Here is a 13,126-nt window from a genome sequence, read left to right on the forward strand (position 1 = left end):
GATTCATCCTCAGTAATTGATAATCATTAATTTATCATATAAATTCTGTTATGTACTTGGATCAATCCTGGGCTTCCCAGACTGTTCCTTTGCTTGGTTGTCTATTTCTCTGTAAATTGTCTTATTTGTAAGATTCTCACATAGCATGCAATTTGTTGTTATTGTTGTTGTTAAAACGTATCTAAGAGAGCATGTGAGCGGCTAATGGTGAAAAATCTCCTTCCAACATGTTTTTACATGTTTTTCTGCTGGACCTTTAAGGATTTCTAAAGTTCTAGGTTTTGCTTGTTTACTTGATTACTTATTTGTTTGCTTGTAATTGTTAATTTGTGGAGAAGTCTTCCCACACATTTAGGAAGGGTGAAATTGAATATCACACACCTAAGATTTTAAGTTCTTGGGCACAAATTAAGTTTTCCCCATTCGAGACTCCCTCATTGCTTCTCAGGGCATGTAGGAGGAGATTGAACCCCTCTCAATTTTTCGTGAATAGGTGGCTTTCTGAGGAGGAGAATTCTAGCTTCATCCACTCCAGGCGGATCAAGATCACTTTTCTTGCCTCTTCTGGGGCTTTAGAATTCCAGCCCCTGGCATCTCAGCTACCTCATCAATTCATTCATAATGTTCTGCATTCCCATCTTTTATTATTTTTTAAAATTTATTTTCTTGGGGCGCCTGGGTGGCTCAGTCGTTAAGCGTCTGCCTTCAGCTCAGGTCATGGTCCCAGGGTCCTGGGATCGAGCCCCGCATTGGGCTCCCTGCTCCTTGGGAAGCCTACTTCTCCCTCTTCCACTCCCCCTGCTTGTGTTCCCTCTCTCGTTGTGTCTGTCTGTCAAATAAATAAATAAAATCTTTAAAAGAAATAAAAAATAAAAAATAAAATTTATTTTCTTTATTGCACTGAAGGATTACCACTCCACCCGCAAATCTTATTCTTTAAAGTGAAGCTATATAGTATATATTATTATTGAATGTTTCATCTGTAAATTCTGTGTGTTCTCATCAAAATAACTCCTCTCGAGTTCACACCAGAAGGTAGCCACCCATCTCATGTTTTCCAAGTCTGTAGTGCTTCCATTCCTGGAATAAGCACTACTTCATCATTATATTTTAATATGGATCAAATCTACTATATTATTTTTTTTAAAGGTTTTATTTATTTATTTGAGAGAGAGAGAATGAGAGAGAGCACATGAGAGGGGGGAGGGTCAGAGGGAGAAGCACACTCCCTGCCGAGCAGGGAGCCCGATTTGGGACTCGATCCAGGGACTCCAGGATCATGACCTGAGCCGAAGGCAGTCGCTTAACCAACTGAGCCACCCAGGCGCCCTACTATATTATTTTTTTTAATTTTTACATTGTTGTATAAAATATATTCATCTTATATTTTGTTCCTTCTATTGTCTTCATCTGGTTTTGGTATGAAGATGTACAGAATTGTAAAGAATTGAGGGACCTTCATTTACCTCTTTTATGACCATCTGAAAATAGTTTTTAAAAGACTGTACCTTTATGTTTTAGATATTGCCTTTTAGATGATCTATAAAGTTATTTAACCTGTGTAGTGTTTTGTTTTGCTTTGTTTTGTTATTTTTGATAACTGGTTCAGTTTTATTAACAATTTTTGGTATTATGTGTCCCATTTTTTTCTTGAGTCAATTTTGATAATTCATACTTTTTTCTTTAAAAGTATCCATTTGATCTAAAATTTCAATATTCCCAAAAATGGTATTGGTATACTTTCTAATTTTTTTAAATTATTGATTTGTAGTTTTATTCATATTTTCATAGCTGATTTTGTGTATTTTTGCTTTCTGTCCATTTTTTCCTAAATAATCATTCTAATGATTTACTTTGTCTATTCAAAAAATAGTTTTAATTTTCTTGATTCTTATTATGAAGGACTTTAAATTCAAACTGAATTAATACACTGAAGCCATTTAAAATAATGCCTTGAAAAAGAATAATCAAATCAAATCTGATCTAATCATGTCCTGCAGAGATTAAGTATGCAATCATTGCAAGCTAGCTTTTATTGTTATTGTCATTTCTCTTTTATATCTCTAAATTCATTAATGATTGCTTTTATTTTTGGAATTTCTCCTTTTTGATTTCATTTATTTTTCTTTTGTTTATTTTCTTAAGTTAAATGCTGCTCCTCATTTTTTATCAGTTTTAGTATTTATGCATGTAAAATTTTCTCTTAAATATTTAATTGAATCTCACAAATGCTATCCTATTGGTTTCATTTCGTTAATAGTCATTTCATTACTATATAAATTTCCAGTAATCTTGGATTTATTTTCAGTTTCAATCAACAAATTTTTATAGATTTTTATTTCCTTACTTGTTTTTTTTCTCCTTAATTTTGTTACCCTATCTTTTATTTTGATGAGGAAATGTTCTCTGTCCTACTGTCCTGTCCTATTTCTGCTTCCTTGGAATTTACTAAGGTTTTATGGTGGCTTCATATACTGTCAATTGTGAATATTATATAGGCCCTTGTAAAGGCCTCTTCTTTTTCCGGAATCTAGAGTTACACACACACACACACACACACACACTATTAGATCTGCGTATTTATTTTTTCTAGAGTTTTTAATTTTCATATTTATTTTTGATCCCCATACTTGTCATGAGTAGGGGAGATAAGTTGCCATCTGCTACTTTGGGAATTCTGTGTACTTTTAGTATTTCTTGTAGCTTTTGTCTTAAGAAATTTGCCAGTATGTTGTTTGGTGCATGGTGACTCATACCTATTAGGTATTCGTTGTGAATTGAGAGTTTTCATGTTCACTATGTAGTCATTTTAATGCCCTTTCCTCTGAATCCATCACTGTTTATATTAAGATTAGGATCTTTATTTCCTTTGATCATTCATTTGCTTATTATTCCTCACTCCACATTTTTATGTTCAGTCCCCTCCCACATCCCTCCACACCCTCCCTTGGTTAAATCCCTTTGTTTGGGTGTCATGTTTGGGTGATAAAGAGTTGCAGTCTGCACTGAGCTCTACAGTGTAGAGTTGTAATCTTGTCTGGGAGGGGTTTTTATTTTCTTTCCGGCCTTTACATTTTTTTTTTTTTAAGATTTTATTTATTTATTCATGAGAGACACAGAGAGAGAGACAGAGGGAGAAGCAGGCTCCCAAGGAGCAGAGAGCCCGATGCGGGACTCGATCCCAGGACCCTGGGATCATGACCTGAGCCGAAGGCAGACGCTTAACCATCTGAGCCACCCAGGCGCCCCCGGCCTTTACATTTTTATAGAATTTACATCTGCTGATAAAAGTCTAATAAGAGTATAAACCATGATCGAAGTTATACTTTCCGTATGTATCACGGCTGCTGCTTTTCATCCTACTTTTGCAAAATGATTTGGCGTTTCCTAACTGTGTTGTGCGTTGTGTGGCTCTGTCTCGTTATTCCAAAGTCTCACTAACTGTTTTTCACTCTACTGGACTCTGTGACCAACATGCTCCTTTCATCTCCCTCTTCTAGAGAATATTGATGGGGCAACCGAAATACTACGTTTGCTCTTCTTTTTACTTTACCTACTTTTTTGTCCTCTGCACTGTTACCAGAATTTAATTGATTAAATTATTTTTTAGTTCCTTTAGTCCTTGCATTCATACTTATAAATATAATGTTACATTATTATTTGTTTCAAATACTTTAAATTGTATCTTTTAAACTCCAGGTATAAAAAGAATCAGCATGTGACAGTATCTCGTAACTTCTAGCTCTGTTCCTCTTCCAAATTTTGATTTTATTTGACCTGTCATTTGTCTTGATCATATACACACACACACGTATATCATTGTATCATGCATGTCATACTGTGTATAAATACTATACAGCCAAACCTCATTTTATTGCACTTTGTTTTAGTGCGCTACACAGATACTGCCTCTTTTACAAATTGAAGGTTGTGGCAACCCTGTGTTGAGCTGCATTTGCTCATTTTGTGTCTCTCTGTCACATTTTGGTAACTCTCGCAATATTTCAAACTTTTTCATATTTGTTATGGTGATCTGTGATCAGTGATTATGACTTGCTGAAAGCTCAGATCATGGTTAACAACTTTTAGCAATATTTTTGAATTAAGGTATGCACCTTCTTTTCTTAGACATAATGCTATTGTATGCTTAGTAGACTACCATATAAACATAACTTTGATATGCACTGGGAAACCAAAAAACTCATTTGACTCCCTTTATTGTGATATTTGCTTTATTGCAGTGGTCTGGAACCCAACCTGCAGTATCTCTAAGGTCTGTCCATACACACACACACACACACACACACACAGTACATAGTATATATGTCATATAATATGCCATATGTCATATTGCATATATATAGATCAGTAGATATATATAACATTTATATTATGTAATTCATAATCTTTGACTCTGTCCCCATTCTAAACCCATTGTCTTTGCAGCCTTAGGCAGACGGTTACATGGCTGACACTTCTGCCAAATTCTTCCTGTTGTTGAGTGCTCCTCCAGCCATTTCTTCTTCAAAACAGCTCCAGATAGATACATACCTGTCTTTACACAGAAGACAATCCTGATTGCCCTTTTATTATTATATATTGTCTGTGTAGGTTGTGAATTGTCCATGGATCACTTACTGCTGGAAGAATATTGGAGGTGATGGGGAAGAGACAGGGCTGTGTTACCTTGTAGATGCAATCCTCAGAGATGGACAGTAAAGCTCCTTCTGGCCCTGTGTGTGCGTGCACACGTGTGTGTGTGTGTGGGGGGGATGTCATCTGTCGGGCTGCTTTACAACTTATAGTCTCTCTCCCATATCCTGCCTCGTTTACTGACTGCTTCCTGCACATATAGGGTATAGATCTGGATGTTTCCCTCTACATTCTAACCTGCCCCATTATCCTGTTTTGCCATACAGATCCAAGAAGTTCCCATTGCCAATCCAATTACTCAGTTTTCATTGTTCCCAGCAACAGATAAGGGTTATTCCTTCCAGGGTGCCCACCTACTTTGGAGAGCCATGTCCTGCTGCCTCTGTCAGAGATAACGTAGGTGCAGGTGTGCGCTCACTCTTCCCAGCTCCCTGTTTGATGATCAGTGCATTCGGCAGCCCTTGAACATTTCCTGTGGTGCCAGGTTACAGATGCCTCCTTGTTTCCTCGAGGATGATGTCTGTGTTCATTTTTTTCTTTCTCACCCTTGTTTTGGGGTGATTTCCAAGAAGTGAAAAAAGCATACTTGTCTCCACCCTGATAATCTTAAAATGGGAATATCATTCCACTGATTTGAGTTTGTAGTATTTTAATTATTCAGTTTTAAGTATTTTGAAATTTCTGTTGTGTTTTCTTTCATGTGTTCATGATATATATAAAAGTTTAATTTTTAGGTTCTAAACAAGTAGGTTTGGGAACTACTTTTAAAATCATTTCCACTTTTATTTCACTATGGTTAAAGAAAATGTTTTATTTTTTATTTTTTTAAAGATTTTATTTATTTATTTGACAGAGAAAGAGACAGCGAGAGAGGGAACACAAGCAGGGGGGAGTGGGAGAGGGAGAAGCAGGCTTCCCGCCAAGCAGGGAGCCCGACGCGGGGCTCGATCCCAGGACCCTGGGATCATGACCTGAGCCGAAGGCAGACGCTTAATGACTGAACCACCCAGGAGCCCCCCAAAAATGGTTTTAAGTATATTTTAAATGTGTTGATATTCTTTTTGGCCTAGAGATTTTTCTTTTTGGCCTAGAGATTTTTCTTTTTCTTTTTCTTTTTCTCTGTAAGTATTTTATGTGGGCTTGAAAGTGACAAATCTATTTAAAAGTTGAGTTCAGAGAATCAGATTGATCAGACTTGTTAAGTATACCTTTTCAAATCTTGTGATTATTACTAGTTTTTGCCAATCAGATCTTTTTTTTTTTAGAAAAATGTTTTAAAAAGTTCTGAATATAATTATAGATTTGTCATTTTCTTTTTTTAGTTTGTCCATTATCACTTTATGTATTTCAAGGCTTATTTTTAGGTTTATATTAATTCCTACTATTGTAGCTTTTTGGTGTGTTATTATTATAATTATTAATGATTAAGAAACAATTCCCTTATATCCAGTGCATGCTGCTCATATTAAAATCTATTATTCAATATTTATGTTGCTATACAAGCTTTCTTTTGCCTACTATATATTTTCCATCTATTGTTTTAAACATTTTTGTACATTTTTGTATCATTATGTAAATTTTTCCCTAAACACATATTTAGGAGATGTTTAGAAGTCCAATCTGAGATTCTTATGCTCTTGGTAGGCAAATTAAATCTATTCAAATTTATTCTGATTACTGATGTTATGGATTATTTTCTGCCATCTTATTTTGTATTTCTATTTAATTATTATTTTCATTCCTTTCCTGATTTTGTAGATTAATTAATTTTTTGAAAACTATTTTGTTCCCCTACTGTTTTAAAAATTATGCTTTGTAGGGGCACCTGGGTGGCTCAGTCATTTAAGTGTCTGGCTTTGGCTCAGTTCATAATCTTGGGTTCCTGGGATAGAGCCCCACGTCAGACTCGGTACTCAGTGGGGAGTCTGCTTCTCCCTCTCCCTCTGCTCCTCCCCCTGCTTGTGCTTTCTCTCTCAAATAAATAAATAACATCTTTTTTAAAAAAAGTTATGCTTTGTATTTTCTTTATTCTTTAAGGAGTACCTTTGAATTTTAGTATGCATATGTAATTTTATATTTTTCCAACAAAGCTTACAAATTATTCAGTCTAAATCCTTATCATCAACAAGGATATTTGATAACTCCTCTAGGACTCCAGGCTTTATGCAGGAAACCCAATTCCTAATTCATTGGGATTATATTTATATTATACAATGCTGAAATCAATTCTATTTCTCTCAGTATTAAAATTTTAGTTCCTAAGTTCTTCAAGTCCAGTGCATAATATTGTTTAAGCTTCTCATTTCTGAAATCTAAGGATTTACCTTTCCATTGTTATTTTGTTTTACTTTTGTTATATTTTATAAAGCATTTATGCACATTTAATGTGTGTGTGTAGGGTGCTTTCTTCATATTCTTGTCCTCATTCCCTTTCCTTGCGTGTCCTGCAAATAATTAACATCCCACTTTCCGGGCATGAGAAAGCCCTAATAGGTAGGATTTGCCCATTTCCATGTGTAAATACTCCTACTGCAGTCAATGTCAAGGTACCAATACAACAAGAACGCACTCTCAAAATTCCTGAACATTTAACCATCAACTCTTACAAGGGCGAGGAACAGCGTGCTGGTTCTAGGACACCACTGTTAAATTACGGTGCTATTAAAGTCTGAGAAACTCCACTGTTTTAATTAAGTGGAACTGTCATTGGACTCAGCAATGTGCATTTTTATATGCATCCTTGTGGTTTGGAGTCAGTGGACCATACACTGGCAATCGTACTCTTTGGTGTTAGCAAGAAGGTAGGTTGGAAGAGGCCATAGTTACCGCTAATGGGTAACAATATTTCAGTTGTTGTGGACTGGCATTTTGATTACTCTTTTAAACATCTTTCTCATAAAACCCAAGTTTTACTATATCACAAAACCCCAGTTTTTATTAACCCCAATTAATAAAACCACCCTCTCCTGAGTTTGCTAGAGACTGAATATTTGTTTTCCCCCAAAATTCATATGTTGAAACTCAATCCCCAATGTGAGGGCATTTGTGGGTGCAGCCTTTGGGAGATGATTAGGTCATGAGGGTGGAGCGCGTATGAAAGGGAGTAGTGCCCTTATAAAAGAGACCCCAAAGAGCTCCCTCAGTCCTTCTGCCACGCAAGGTCACTACTTGAAGACAGCTGTCTGTAAACCAGAAAGTGGGTTCTCACCAGACATCAAATCTGCAGGTGCCTTGATCTGGGTTGGACTTGACAGCCTCCAGAACTGTGAGAAATAAATTTCTGTTGTTTGTACGCCTAGACTGTGGTATTTTGTTATAGCAGCCCAAACATCCTAAGACATCACTTAAGCCACAAACATTAAACATCATCCTGATTCTTCTGCATCTCTTCTTAACAATAATCCTAAAACTTATTTCCAAGTATTCTGCTTCTTTCCATTTCCATTACAATCACCCTAATCAAAGCCACCATTAATGTTTATCTATATCTGCACCATCCTGTATTGTAAGTATTTGCCATATGAAGCTATTGAGCACTTAAAATGTGGCTAGTCTAAACTGGGTGTTGTGAGTATAAAATGCACACTGGATTTTAAAAGCTTAGTACCAAGGAAGAATGTAATATATCCCATTAATACTTTCACATATTGATTACATGTTGAAATGATAAAATGTTGGGTAGTTTGGGTTAAATTAAATATATGAATAAAGTTACTTTCCCATTTCTTTTTTCTTTAAAGATTTTAGTTATTTATTTGAGAGAGAGAGCACAAGCAGGGGCAGAGGGAGAGGGAGAAGCAGGCTCCCTGCTGAGCAGGGAGCCCAACATGGGGCTCAATCTCAGGAGCCTAGGATCATGACCTGAGCCCAAGGCAGATGCTTAACCGACTGAGCCACCCAGTTGCCCCGTTTCTTTTTTCTTTAATGTGGCTATAAGAAAATTAAAAATTATATATGTGGCTTGCATTCGTATTTCTGTTGACCTAAAAGCACTGGTCTAAACCTTTGCAATAGCTTCCTAAGTAGTTTCTTGGCATCCACTTTTGCCCCCTCCCTACACCCTGTACCTATTGTCTAGTCCTCAGACCATATGTGATCGTACAAAATTGTGAATGAGATTATGTCATCCCTGACCCAGTATCTTTCCCATTTCATTTGAAATAAAACTGAGTCTCCTCATCATGCCCTGCTGGTTCATATGTGATCTAACCTCAGTCTAGGCTTCCAAACATAACTAGCTGTGTGGTAATTTGCCCCTCTGGTCTTCTTTCAGTTCTCATCAATATCATTCCTACCTCAAACTTTTGCATTTGCAGATCTCTCTACCAAGAAATATCTTTCCCTCAGAGCTTTGTATGACTCACTCTTCCTCAGCATTCAACTCAAATGCTACCTCATCACCTTTTTTTTTTTTTAATAAAGGTCTTTCATAACCACCAAATATAGAGTGGTCGAGATTTATATTAGGGATATGGAGCTATCTTACTTGAACGTGCCTTGTCATCTTCAAGGGAGGTTTAACTAGGTAAAATTATTTTTGTATATATTTTTACCAGTAGAAATTAAGTCCCATGAGAATAAAGATCTTGGACCTCACTTCTCGTACATGTATGTCCTCAACAAAGATTTATTGAATGGATGATAGAGTTAGACAGTCTTGAATTCAAATGTGAACTCCACCACTTATTAGTTAAGTAAAATTGAGAAATGAAATAGCTATTGAGCCTATTGAAAGGCTATTTGAGCCTAATGAAAGGCTATTTGAGCCTTTTTCTATTTCTCATTAATATGAGATAAATGTTAAACACAGTGTTTGGCCCATAGTTTGTGCTTACTATGTTGTAGGTATTACTAGAATTATTATTATTTTACTATTATTAATGTTATGACAAAGTGTGGAAGAATTGTCACAAAGACAAATGCATGAAACTTATGTGTTGTCATTTTTAAGGAAAAGTTGCTTAGGACCTACTTCAGGAGAAGCAGTTGTGTTTTTCTTCTTTCATGGAAATTTCATTTGCTGGATTTACTGAAATTGTGTCACTGTTACTTTGGAGAATCAAAGACTCTTAAAATATTCTTGATCTAAAAATTTATACATTAGAATCTTACTAAAAATATGAATACCTAAGGTATGACTCAGTCATACAAAACATAACACACACATACACACACACCCCTCACAGCTTCAATTAGGAAAACTGTAAGCAAGATTGACCTAATGTGGCTATTCAGAAGCACAAGGCATATTACCTTGCCCTGAAAAATTTAGCAGTAAAGGAAGCTCTTAAACAATATTTAATCCAAAATCATCTAAACATATTTGATTCATAGATTCCTTTCTGTTCTTTTAACCAATTTTCTTACTTTGGCTCTAAGTTGTGAGGGATATCCTTTGGTAAATGAAGACTTGAGGTAGTTTTCAAGATTCTGTGAATTGCAAATGAAAAGAAAGTGAAAAAGAAGTAGGCTGAACTTTGTGTAGTCCAGCTTGGACTTGACTGATCATAACCCTTATTCAGTGCTACTTAAGACTAAAATAAAAACTAAAACAAACAACAACAGTTAAAAACCATGACTTTGTGGAATGTACCAACGCTTTTACCTTAATCAAAGGAGAAAGCTTATCACAGTGTTTGGGGGTAGGATTTTTGCTGAAGAGCAAATCCCAAGTGATGGCCTGAATCAAAAACGTAAGAGCAAGACCAGATATGAGATCAGAACCAGAGCATCAAATCCAAGACCATACAGAACTGGAGATAAAAGCAAAAGGAAGCAGCCCAAGACTTTTGCTTTCAACAGGGCTGGTATGTCAGAGACTTCGTTTGCTGGTAGCAATGTATATCAGCCTGAATTTAAAGTATGGGCTCAGAGCAAACTCATCATTTTCGGCACATATTTCTCCCTAACATCCAAATGAAATCAGTCTTGACTCAGTTGAAATCTATTTTTGTTCACACCTCTACAGATTACAAGATATAAATTTTAAGTAATCTGTTATGATGCCTGTATAATGTCATCTCTTAGCTTTGGCATTTTTCAACTTAAATGAAGACAACTGCTTTAAACTTTACTTTGAAGAAGTCATACACTTAGATGGTTTAAACTACTATCTGAGAAACATGTTCTTGTATAATTGAAATTTTTCAAGCTTGAAAATTTGGTATTTCCCAGCTGCTCATTTCTAATTTATGACAGTTAATAACAATAATCTTCTAACTTGCTTGGGAATTTTAAAATAGTAACTTTTTATTCTTGAAAGAATTGAAAACATTTTATTCTTTCTAAATTTTCTATATCCTATGCTGCTTGCCTAGACTGAAAAAAAATAAGGCAAATACTGCAAGAAAATAAGATTTTATTTTGGAATCATTCAACTTCTGACCCAATTTCTACAGAAAATGGGCTCACTCATTTGAGTAATTGCAACACTAAGGAAATCTCCCAGATTCAGTTGTGCTGTGTATCTTGCTCACCAATTTACAATTGAATAGAAACTCACCTGGAATATTCCTGCTGACAAGATTACCCCTACCCCAGTTTTCAAAGTAGACTCTGATGTTAGGTTTTTTTTTAACTGATTGTTTTTACTGTGATATCCCATCCACTGTTTCTAAATTCTTTAAGCCTGAAGGTTTCCCAGCATTCCTAGAGGACTGATTGGCTTGGATGAAGGGGAAAAAAAAAATAGTACCTGAAAATTTCAAGAGAGTGGTCAAGAAAATATTATTGTTTCACATAAAGTGAGAAATTATGCATATACTCTGTAACTAAATATTCCTTAGACCCACACACTTGGCTCTTTGTAAAAAGTCTGTTAGAGTCTGGAAACATACAAGAAAAGGAAGAGAATATAGAATGGTTTGGGATATTGGCTTTTTTAAAAAAAATTTATTTTATTATGTTATGTTAGTCACCATACAGTACATCATTAATTTTTGATGCAGTGTTCCATGATTCATTGTTTTCATATAACATCCAGTGCTCCATGCAATACGTGCCCTCCTTAATAACCATCACTGGGCTAACCCATCCTCCCACCCCCTCCCCTCTAAAACCCTCAGTTTGTTTCCTGGAGTCCATAGTCTGTCATGGTACATCTCCCCCTCTGATTCCCCCCCCCCCTTCATTTTTCCCTTCCTTTTCCTGATGTCCTCCATGCTGTTTCTTATATTCCACAAGTAAGTGAAACCATATGATAATTGACTTTCTCTGCTTGATTTATTTCACTTAGCATAATCTCCTCCAGTCCCACCCATGTTGTTGTGAAAGTTGCGTATTCATCCTTTCTGATGGCTGAGTAATATTCCATTGTATATATGGACCACATCTTCTTTATCCATTCATCTGTTGAAGGGCATCTCGGCTCTTTCCACAGTTTGGCTATTGTGGACATTGCTGCTATGAACATTGGGGTGCATATGGCTCTTTTTTTCACTACGTCTGTGTCTTTGGGGTAAATACCCAGTAGTGCAATTGCTGGGTCATAGGGTAGCTCTGTTTTTAGTTTTTTGAGGAACCTCCACACTGTTTTCCAAAGTGGCTGTACCAACTTGCATTCTCACCAACAGTGTAAGAGGGTTCCCTTTTCTCCACAACTCTCCAACATTTGTTGTTTCTTGCCTTGTCAATTTTTGCCATTCTAACTGGTATAAGGTGGTATCTCAATGTGGTTTTGATTTGAATTTCCCTAATGGCTAATGATGATGAACATTTTTTCATGTGTCTGTTAGCTATTTGTATGTCTTCTTTTGAGAAGTGTCTGTTCATGTCTTCTGCCCATTTTTTGACTTGATTATTTGTTTTTTGGGTGTTGAGTTTGAGAAGTTCTTTATAGATCTTGAATATCAGCCCTTTGTCTGTAGCATCATTTGCAAATATCTTCTCCTATTCTGTGGGTTGCCTCTTTGTTTTGTTGACTGTTTCCTTTGCTGTGCCGAAGCTTTTTGTCTTGATGAAGTCCCAAAAGTTCATTTTCGCTTTTGTTTCACTTGCCTTTGGAGATGTATCTTGAAAGAAGTTGCTGTGGCTAATGTCGAAGAGGTTACTGCCTGTGTTCTCCTCTAGGATTTTGATGGATTCCTGTCTCACATTGAGGTCTTTCATCCATTTTGAGTTTATCTTTGTGTATGGTGTCAGAGAATGGTCGAGTTTCATTCTTCTGTATATAGCTGCCCAATTTTCCTAGCACCATTTATTGAAGAGACTTTTTTCCATTGCATATTTTCTCCTGCTTTGTCGAAGATTATTTGACCATAGAGTTGAGGGTCAATTTCTGGGCTCTCTGTTCTGTTCCATTGGTCTATATGTCTGTTTTTGTGCCAGTACCATGCTGTCTTGGTGATCACAGCTTTGTAATATAGCTTGAGATCAATGAAACTAGAAGGTGGTTCTTTGAAAGAATTACTGAGATTGATAAACCACTGGCCAGACTTATCCAAAAGAAAAGAGAAAGGACCCAAATTAATAAAAT

The sequence above is a fragment of the Mirounga leonina genome, unplaced genomic scaffold, assembly GCF_011800145.1.
Source record: "Mirounga leonina isolate KUSES-001 unplaced genomic scaffold, KU_Mleo_1.0 Mir_197, whole genome shotgun sequence".
Lineage (NCBI taxonomy): Eukaryota > Metazoa > Chordata > Mammalia > Carnivora > Phocidae > Mirounga > Mirounga leonina.